This window comes from Rhagoletis pomonella, unplaced genomic scaffold, assembly GCF_013731165.1.
Source record: "Rhagoletis pomonella isolate Grant_MI unplaced genomic scaffold, Rhpom_1.0 Rhpom_scaffold_00002, whole genome shotgun sequence".
In the NCBI taxonomy this organism is placed as follows: domain Eukaryota; kingdom Metazoa; phylum Arthropoda; class Insecta; order Diptera; family Tephritidae; genus Rhagoletis; species Rhagoletis pomonella.
Genome location: NW_023458556.1, coordinates 83,386,165 through 83,396,647, shown reverse-complemented (window position 1 = coordinate 83,396,647; position 10,483 = coordinate 83,386,165). Strand labels below are relative to the sequence as shown.

The 10,483-nt window shown below is 33.7% G+C and overlaps 1 pseudogene; it reads left to right on the top strand.

The window, feature by feature from the left end:
• The first annotated feature begins 1,104 nt into the window (after positions 1 to 1,104).
• Positions 1,105 to 9,655, top strand: LOC118755318 (annotated as a pseudogene).
• Positions 9,656 to 10,483: the final 828 nt, after the last annotated feature.

Below are 10,483 nucleotides of genomic sequence, written 5' to 3'. Positions count from 1 at the left end.
CAAAAAAGTTTATTCCAAACGTTCAGAATTAATAAAGAAATGCAGCCTTTATTATTGAATCATGAGCAAAGCGCAAGACGCAAATGGTATGCCAGAATGAACACTTTGGCAACACTCGCGGCATTTGTTTGATGATGCGCTAGTTGAAGGAGTGGCTATTACTCTACGACTGAGTTTATGCAGCAGCGCCATTTCGCATTTTTGTACCTCCCACCAATTAATTATATCGAAGTCCGTATGAAAATATACCTCAATATTTTCATATCGCCACAGCTCTGCAATAGCTTTATCAGTTCTGCTCACAAAGGTAGGTTGTTTAAGAAGACCTGAAAACAGCTCAAAGTTGTCTGAAGGTAACAAAGGTGTATCCGCAATTTGTGGTTCCGTTGTATTGTCAGAATTCTCAGTTAACGTTCTCATAATTTGTAAACATTTCTCTTTTGTGTACCTTTGCTCAGATTCGGTAAAGTTCTTGAGTTCTCTTGCTGGCGGGTATAAAAAAGCACAATTTTGTGCAAATCTGTTAGTTTTCAACAGCAACTGTTTTTAAATAATAAAGCAACTTATTTTTCAAGTCCCTTATAAAGCCGATGTCTTCTGAGGTAACATTGCATTTCTTTTGTAGACTAATTATATAAATGTACGTCAGGTGCATAACTAAATAATTTAGTAAAACTAATATATTTAAAAACAATACTTCATCAATATCCATTTTTTTCAAAATTGTCGTATTCTCTACTAACTGTTTGAAATCAATGAGTGTCATTCGATTGCTCGACTTGCTTTTCATAACAGCATTTTTCACTCGCTTGACTTGATTTGGAAAGAGTATATCAATGCCATATTTGAACTCAAATGAGTACACTGCAGCTAAACATTGATTTCAAAACTAACTATGTTTGTACGGCGTTTCTCACTTACCTTATAGAGTTCACAGCAATGAGTTCATACTGTTTAGATGGAAGTGAGTAAACTCATGCTGTTGTCTGGTATGTAGATATCTTAACCATAAATATACATTCATACGTATGCTTTAACATTTCATTTATATACAGATACCTAGCACACGGCGACAGTAAACAAACACTTGCCACGGCATTTAAGATGGGACGCTCCACAGTAGCAGCTATAATAAGTGAGGTATGTGATGCAATTTGGCAGGAATTGGGTCCCGAAAAAACATGAGTGGAAACGCATTGCTGCTGACTTTAATACACGATTAAGAGAATACAAAGGTTGCGCCGATCTCGGACCGCTATTCCTCTATTAACGAATTTGACAGAATCGTTGTTTGCATGGCGTCACACTGGTGCAACTTGTTTACGTTTTCCCTGCAACTATTTTTCTTCTTCTTCCATTCTTGCTCACGTTTTGGCATTTCTCTCTCGCAATTGCACCAGTGTGACGCCACACAAAAGTTATTCTCAAAAATCCTCTCTGATCGGCGCAATCTTGCATTCTATCATTCTTGACTTTAATACTATGCGGAACTTTCCAAATTGTGTCGGCGCGGTAGACGGAAAGCACATAACGATTTCATGCCCCCCCCCATTCCGGCTCTCTGTGCTATAATTATAAAGGAAATTACTCCATCGTACTCTTGGCGAGTTGTGATGCCAACTACACCTTCACGACCGTCGATATCGGGGCATATGGTTCCCTAAGTGACGGTAGAATATTATGGAACTCTGACTTTGGGCAACGGCTGTTGAGTGGTAATCTAGATTTACCTGATGACGATTACCTTCCAGGGACACTCATAAAATTCCCTCGTTTTATGGTTGGTGACGCTGCGTTTCCTCTCAAAAATTGTATTATGCGGCCATATCCGGGTTTGTAAATAACAACTTTAATATACATATGTAAATGTTTGATTTTTTTTTTTTGGCATATGGGAATACGTTTGCCAATTGATCGTGGAGTTTTTAATAAGCGATTATCCCGAGCGCGAAGAACTATAGAAAACGCTTTAGGAATTTTATGCGCTCGTTGGAGGGTCTTGCTTGCACCATTATTTATGCACCCACAAACAGCAGAAAAAATTGTAAAAGCGGCAGTGTTGCTACATAATTTTGTAAAATTCCACGATGGAAATTACTGTCCCGCTGATTATGTGGATCAATTCCAAGGTGAAGAAATTATTAATGGGCTGTGGAGAAAAGAAGTCCCAACGCCGTTGCGAAGCCATGGTCGCATGGCTTCCAATAATACAACAAGAGGAGCATTTGCGTTGAGAGATCAATTGAAAGACTACATCAAAAAAACAACTCCAGTTTCAATAAATTGTGCTTGTTACATTAAAAAAATGGAAAAGCCATCAGGCAGAAAAAATTATTACAAATCATCCCGATTTTAAACCGCTTAAAATTTGGACTTATTTTACTAATATTTCATGGGCCCATGACTGCATGCCCACACATTTTTTTTAAATATAGATTGAAAAGTTTAAAGTTTTAACGAAAATATATTACGTTTTTCAAAGTTTGCATAAACTTTGAAATAGTGCTATGGGTTTGGTTAAAGCATAAACCATATTAAATAAAAATAGTACAAAAAAATGTTCACTTTAAAAACATCACAGACAAAAACAAAAGTCACCATGCACACAATTTTTATCGCCAGTGTATATCGTTGCGTTAATATAGAAAACCCATATCTAGCTTTCTTTCGAAATTTAACGTTATACAAATGTCGGTAGGTTACTAGGTAGGGCCTAATAGAATTTAAGAACTAGTACATCAATAACCTAGTTTCAGAGTTTATTAAAAACCACTGTATTAAGGCATTCGTAACTAAGGAACCACAATTTTTACGAAGTTTCATAAATATAAAATATACGCAGGATATCACCATGTTACATAAATCAGTTCGTTACAAGAAATGTCTATTATTTCATTTGAAAGCAAAGTACTTTGTAAACTACTTTTACATAAACAAATTTCATTTCCTGCTAGGTACCAACTACTCATGTATGTACATACATATCTGTGGACTTTTGACATAACAACCTCTGTGCTTTCTGCAGATTGGAATTTAGAGTAAACTATAAGGAACTTCTTTTTAAAAAATTTCCATTTTTATTTCACATTAATTAAGATAGCATCTTGAATTACTCATATTAATGACTAAACATAAAACTATCATTCGAGAACTCAATGAATTACTGCTTCGAAGAGAACAAAAGAAAAATATTCAATGCTTGAAAACTTTTTTCTATTATTTTCTCCATCACTGCATATATATGTATATATACAGTTATGTGAAAAATAATATGGACACGACATTTCGACCAGTTTTGACTATTTTTTTTTTGTTTGTTTAATGTTTATATATATATATATATATATTTCTTTATACAGCTCATTTTCTAACAAAAATCATACAAGCCAAAATTTTAAACTTAGTAGAAAAATTGATATTGGACTTGTATGGTTTTTGTTAGAAAATGAGCTGTATAAAAGAAAATATATATATATATAAACATTAAACAAACAAAAAAAAAATAGTCAAAACTGGTCAAAATGTCGTGCCCATATTATTTTTCACATAACTGTATATATACATATATATGCAGTGGTGGAGAAAATAACAGAAAAAAAGTTTACAAGCATTGAATATTTTTCTTTTGTTCATTCAATGTTTTAAAGTCTAATGGCCTTATTCATAAAAAAAAAGTAGGTTTAAAGAGCTTTATAAAATTACGTTTTCATACAATTTCCAGTTTATAAACCTTTTATAAAGCTACTTTATTTTTTATGGACAAGTCCATAACACAGTTTCATAAAAAGAGCATATAAATCAACATTTCAAACAACTTTGTACAGAATTCACAAAAAACTCTGAATATGTACCTAAGACTCGTAGTATTTTTACTTTATGATTTCCATTGTTTGTCGGAATCTAGTATATAAGATTGTTGTCATAGACTGAATAGATTTACATATTTGTTGCTTTTCCACAATAAGTTTTTCATTAAAAACGGCCTCGAGCTCAATAAAAATTGTTGAATATATATATCTAAACATTAAGCAATCAAAAGAAAAATAGTCAAAACTGGTCAAAATGTCGTGTCCATATTATAAAAGTGTAGTTCATTATATAATAAATATATCCAAATTCCAAACTTTGTACAAAAATTACAAGTCTTGGAATTTGGATATATGTGTATTGTCTTTGTTATATAAATCTATTCTTTTGTCCATGAGTGTATATGATATCCCGAAAACTGTTTAGAAACAGTACTCAGATTTTTATATTTTCAAGTTTATCCGTTGCTTTGAAAATAATAATTTTTTTGTGTAAAATTTTTTTTTGCTCTAATTTATTATTAATTTAATTAACAACATTTTGGAAAAAAAATTATTATTTTCAAAATGACGGCTAAACTTGAAAATATAAAAATCTGAGTACTGTTTCTAAACAGTTTTCGGGATATCATATGTACTCATTATATGTATAATGAATAACACTTTTATAAGAAATAATATTATAATTAATTGAGAATAACTTTCCCAATTGTGATATAATACTTCGATTTGTACGGGGAAAAATATAGATATAAAACGCAATTGAAAATCTAAGTTTTAGTTGGCATTAAATGCATACGTTAGTAGTTAAATTTTTAGCCTTTCTTGAACTTCTTCAGGCTTTTTTTGAAGGCATTCATCAAGCATTTGTTAAAATGCACTATTTTTGGAAGCGCCTACCTTTTTGGACATCACCTTCTCTATGCAGCCACAGAGGCGATCAAATCGCTCATGCGACTCCTCCTCAATTCGCTTACGTTTAATGTTTTTTTTACTTGCTGGAGTGTCTGGACCAAGGCATAACAAGGTAGAAGTAATTTCGACATTTCTCTATTTTGAACTGCGACTAAAATGTCAACTCTTAACCCTATACTATTCAAAATTTTAATTTTTTTAATACAAAATTTCAATTGTGAGCTGTGCGACTGATTTTGAATACATAATAAAATGAAAAGGAATTACGGGCGGTATGTTGTGTTTGACAAGAGCCAGGACAACAAACTTGTGCGTTATTTTAAAATTCCGAAGTATCAATGCTTCATTAGGAGATAGGGCTGGGAACTTCATCCGGATTTTTCTACTATCCAGATAAACCGAATATTCGAATATCCGGATACCTAAATGAAAAACCCGGTTACTCTGGAAGCTAAGATAATATTCGGCTATCCGAATATCCAGATTTTACGTTATCAAAACGATACTTTCATTTCCCAATACCTGGCGCCCATAAATGTGTAGTAACAAGTTTTCTATTTCTACGCACAAAATTGTTTGTATAAATTTTAAAATTTCCAAAATTCTACTTTGTAATTTCAAAGGCTTCTACAAACGAATTAAAAAGTTCAACAAACAAATATATGCGTATAGAAAACTTGCTACTTCATATGCATGAGCGCCTGGTATTGGGAAATTAAAGTATCGTTTCGTAAAAATGAAAAATAAAATAAAATTGACCGCGAGGGTTTTTTCATGGCAAACATCATGGACGGAATAATAAAGCTATTACGATACTTTTGGTAGCGGTGAATTTTTTTACAAATTGTAGCACTTCTAAAATTGATAACAAAAATAGTGCCATTTGTTTATATTGTTGTCCAAGTCCGTCAAGAGCTAATTCACTCTATCGTGTGCATAATTGAATTCACGAATATTATTAATCAGTTTGTTGATTTTTTTGGATATCTGAAAATACGAATATTAACCAGATCTTCGTAAATCCGGATATCCGAATACTTGCACAAGCGAATATTAACCGGATATCCATACTATCCGGATTTTATTCGTGTCAACGGATAATCCGCATGGATATCCGGATATTCGAATGTGCGGATAGTCCCAGCCCTATTAGGAGACTCTTCATTTTAGTGCCAGTGACTTTATTTGTTGCCCATCGCAGCCGGGTATTTCTAAGCGGACGCGTTTGTTCCCAGGTGCAGGAATTATTATACCGAATATGAAGAGCAAATCTTCCACTCATATACATGGTTAGACCAAATTTCAAATGGTGGTCTAATAAAACCTAAACCGGAATTCCTTGTTGACATAAGGAAACTGAAATTAGATTTTAATAAATTTAATGGAGAGGAAATTTCGAATTGCAAAAATTTAATAGCTGAATTATTGAAGTTAAGTTCTGATGTAAATTTAGAATAATCAAAGCTTTTTTAAATGTCTAATATACTTTAAAATTAAGTATTTGAATAAAAAAAATAAATGCTTAAAAACATTGGGCTAGTAAAAGCAAGAAAATTGACAAAATGGGTTTATAAATGAGTGTGTTTCACTTAGTGTGTAATTTAGTGTAAGTATGCATTTCAACATTTACATTAAAACGAAAATGCAATACCTAAAATGAAGCTGATTCTAATGAGATTTTAAAATATTTCATATTTACAAAAACTTTCATTTCAAAGATATTAGCCCGCAGTTATAGTCAAAATAAAGTCGACTCTAAAGTTAAAACCGCTTTTTTTGACAGATATCCCATTGAAAGTTTTGTCAAAAAGCTGCTCTTAACTTTAATAGTCGACTTTATTTTGACTATAGCTACGGGCCGTTGAGTTTTATCAAATATGGTAAATGCATAACAAAGGGTTAATTTCTTTGTTTACATTTTTTGACATTACAGTCGGCTATGAGAGAGCTCGACTGAATGGTCACTTCTACCTTGTTGAATATGCCTTGGTCTGGACTGCTCTGGCATTCATACAAATTTTTAGAGGCGCTTCCATGTGCTCCTCCAAAATATATTCACTTTCGCACTGTAGTTGTGTAAAATTGCTGCAAGATGGTTGTGTGAAATCGCTGCAGGATGGTTGATTGTAATCCCATTGAAAATTTGAAAGGAAAAAATTCATATAGCACATACAAGATATTTATTTACGTGTATCTTACTTTCTGGGAGTAACGTGCTTCGTTAAAAACCGCATTGAATCCATATAACACCACTCTGGTTTGTCATCGGCAGCGGCTCCTGACTTTGGTTTGCTGTTGGCTATCTCTCTCACGAACCTGTCCCGTAGTGACTTCCATCTGCTCTTACAATGTTCCTCTATTGAAAAAAGAAAGTCTAGTACTCATTCCCAGATAGTGAATTGTACCAAGAATGATAGAATACAAGATTGCGCCAATCGAGCTGAGAGCAACTGGCCTTGACGTCAATAAATACCAGAATGAGAGGGCTAGACGAAATCTTTATTGGTGTATTTTATAGACTTTATATGCATACATAATTTTATTGTAAGGATGCCGATTAAAATTAATAAAAATCAATGTTTCTTGCACGACGGTTGATTTCTTCTGGCATGATTGAAGGTGCTGCCACATATTTTGTTGTCGCTTATGATTGTCACTGTGCCATGATTTTGTTAAAATTTTTGTAAAATTGCTTAGCACACTTACGATTGCTATAAATTTTGCTTCCATTTTTTTAAGATTTTCTAAATTGAAACGCACCAAGCACAAAACTCAAAAATTTTCGCGTTTTGAATACCCACTAAATTTGGTGCGAAAAGCATCAAGTTGGCAGCAGTGAATGTAAACAAAAGTATATTATGACGTCAGCGATTGGGTGGATGCTGTCAAATCGACGAAGAGAGGGTTAGCGGTCCGCGAATGGCGCGACCTTTATTTTCTGGATCGTGTATACATAGAAGGTCGCGCAATGCGCGAAATAAAAATTGCCTCTCTCTGCGCATATCGATTTTTTGCTTTCACGCCTTGTCGTTTATGATTGTCACTGTGCCATGATTTTGTTTAAATTTTTGTAAAATTGCTTAGCACACTTACGATTGCTATAAATTTTGCTTCCATTTTTTTAAGATTTTCTAATTTGGTATCTTCAAATTAAAACAAAAGCACCAAAAACGCGCCAAGCACCAAACTCAAAAATTTTCGCGTTTTGAATACCCACTAAATTTGCTGCGAAAAGCATGAAGTTGGCAACAGGGAATGTAAACAAAAGTATTTTATGACGTCAGCGATTAGGTGGATGCTGTCAAATCGACGAAGAGAGGGTTAGCGGTCCGCGAATGGCGCGACCTTTATTTTCTGGATCGTGGAATTGTACAATACATGAACATAGAAACCACTTACCTGAAACTCCGGTGCATGATTCAATAATACAAGGTTAGATAATTATTGACAGCTGCGGTTTGACACTCCCTTACAAAAGGTTGCATTTACGAAGGACAGAGAAAGGGCAAGAATGCAATCCCTTGTTGCGAAAATGGTAGTAGAAAAGTACGCAAAGTAGGCAATTAGTAGTGAAATTCCTTTCGTAAATTCTAATGTATTTGCAGGAAATCTGGCATTTTAAACGAAATGTTGAACGTAATGTTGATATATCCACGTGTATTACGTAATTTATATGATATTTAGCCGTATAAAAACTGCAAAATTACTCAAAATTAAAATAAGACTACTATGAGATTGATGTAAACATCCAATGCTTATGTTTTCATCAGTTAAATATGCTTCATATGCATATACAAATAAACATATTGCACAAAAGCTTATACTTTTATTTCATACCAAAGCTACACTGTTTCCATGTAAATTTGCAAAGAAGCAACACGGTGCCACTGCTTAGGGAGCGGTGCGAGAGAGACAACTGTCAGTTTATCGAACCTTGTATTATTGAATCATGCTCCGGTGGAAGCCGCAACTGTCTGCCATGCTCGCTCCCTCAAATACATATTTGCGAGCTTTTGTCGTAGAGGCATGGCTGCATTTTTATGGCTTCAATTAGCCTTTCCACCATTCTTTACTTACTGAAAGGTTAAAATCGATGTTTTAAATACCAATTGTAGTTAATTTTTATATGTACCTTGATTTTTTCTGCAAAAGGCGTTGGCGGCAGAATTGGTAAAAGAAAGAATAATTGCAATCAGCAGATTGTCAAAGCGCGCGAAAAGATGAGAGTTGCCCATCTTTACGCTTGGCGCTGAAGCTAAAAAGTTCGAAGTGACATGTTTCTTGCCTTCTCATACATTTTATCTTATCTGTCAAAGCGAATCTGTCACGCAAAGCGAAGCAAAAGTTTTATGTGGCATCAGCTTAAAGCTTGATATACAGTTCAATGCGAGCGTGAGCGTGAACTTTCGCAAAGGCAAATAATTCCATTTGTATTCTTATGGACGCTCACACACATCGGTCAAGACTTGTCGTTCACATGCGAATGCTTTGCGTACGCACACAGTTGAGTGTGAGCTTGAAAAAAAGGCATATTATGCATTTTAAATTAGTTTTTATTCTATACTTCTGAAAGATATTTTAATTCTCTATATTTTGATGTAACAACTATTGCAAAAAGTTAAGTAATAACGAAGATATTGCTCAAAATAAAAAGCTCACGCTCACGCTCGCATTGAACTGTATATTAGTTCCGGTCGCTTAACGAAAAATTTTGCATGTGAAAGCAACAACAAAGTTAGCTAGCAAAGATGGACGATAGCGAGTTTGTTTTACCTCATTGAGTTCGTTCGTTTCGCCACTCGCTAACTGTTGGCGAATCGATGATGGCTGGTATTTTAACTCGCTAAATAATAATGCACTCGTACGTGCATTGTACACTTTTAGATTATGTAGTTTATCGTGCCATACATGAACAAATGCCAATAGAAGGTTAATGTAGACAACAAATAAGCGAACGTCATATATTGATTTTTTTTTGTTTATTACATTATGAACAAATTATGTTCATAAACAAGTTAAATTGCATGCAATTGTTGTTGGAAAATTGAACCAGTTAAATTATTAAACTCGCTTGAAAACCAGTTCAGTGCTGAATTGTATTAGAAAGCTTTCTGCTTCAGCCAAGCGGAAAGAGCCAAAAGCTTTAATGACATGTAAACGTTCGATAAATTTGTATTCTCAAAAATATTTAAAACTAAAAATGATTGAAAAATATCAAAATTGTATGCAGGTCTGCCCGCCAAAAAAGAGGTCAAGGCGTTAACTAGTTATTTCCCATCAGGAATCATCGTACTCATTCTTACATTAATAAACAAAGTGAAATCATTATATGACGCACGCTTATTTGAAAATTTAAATGTAAACAATTCATATATTTGTCCATGATACAAGAAACGAAGGTAGTTTAACTCATGGTGTAATAATAACAAGGTGTTGTCAGTAACTTAACCTCACTTTTTCGCAGGTCTATTCCGGTCGCGCATTTTAAAGTACTTGAAAAGGTACGAATTATTTACTACTTTTAATCCGTTGGTGCATACTATTTCAAATTAAATGTAGAAAAATGTATAATTACAGGGAGCTCCATACAGCTTGGACATATATTGTAACTTTAAAAAAGTAAAAGCCGTAAAATAAGGCAATTTCCTATAAGACTGTAAATGATTTTCTAAATAGATTAAAACACATAAATATAGATAATATAACCGAATTCCTAATTAAACCAAGCAGCCGCTCTATTCTAGTGTATCAGTAGTTCATTT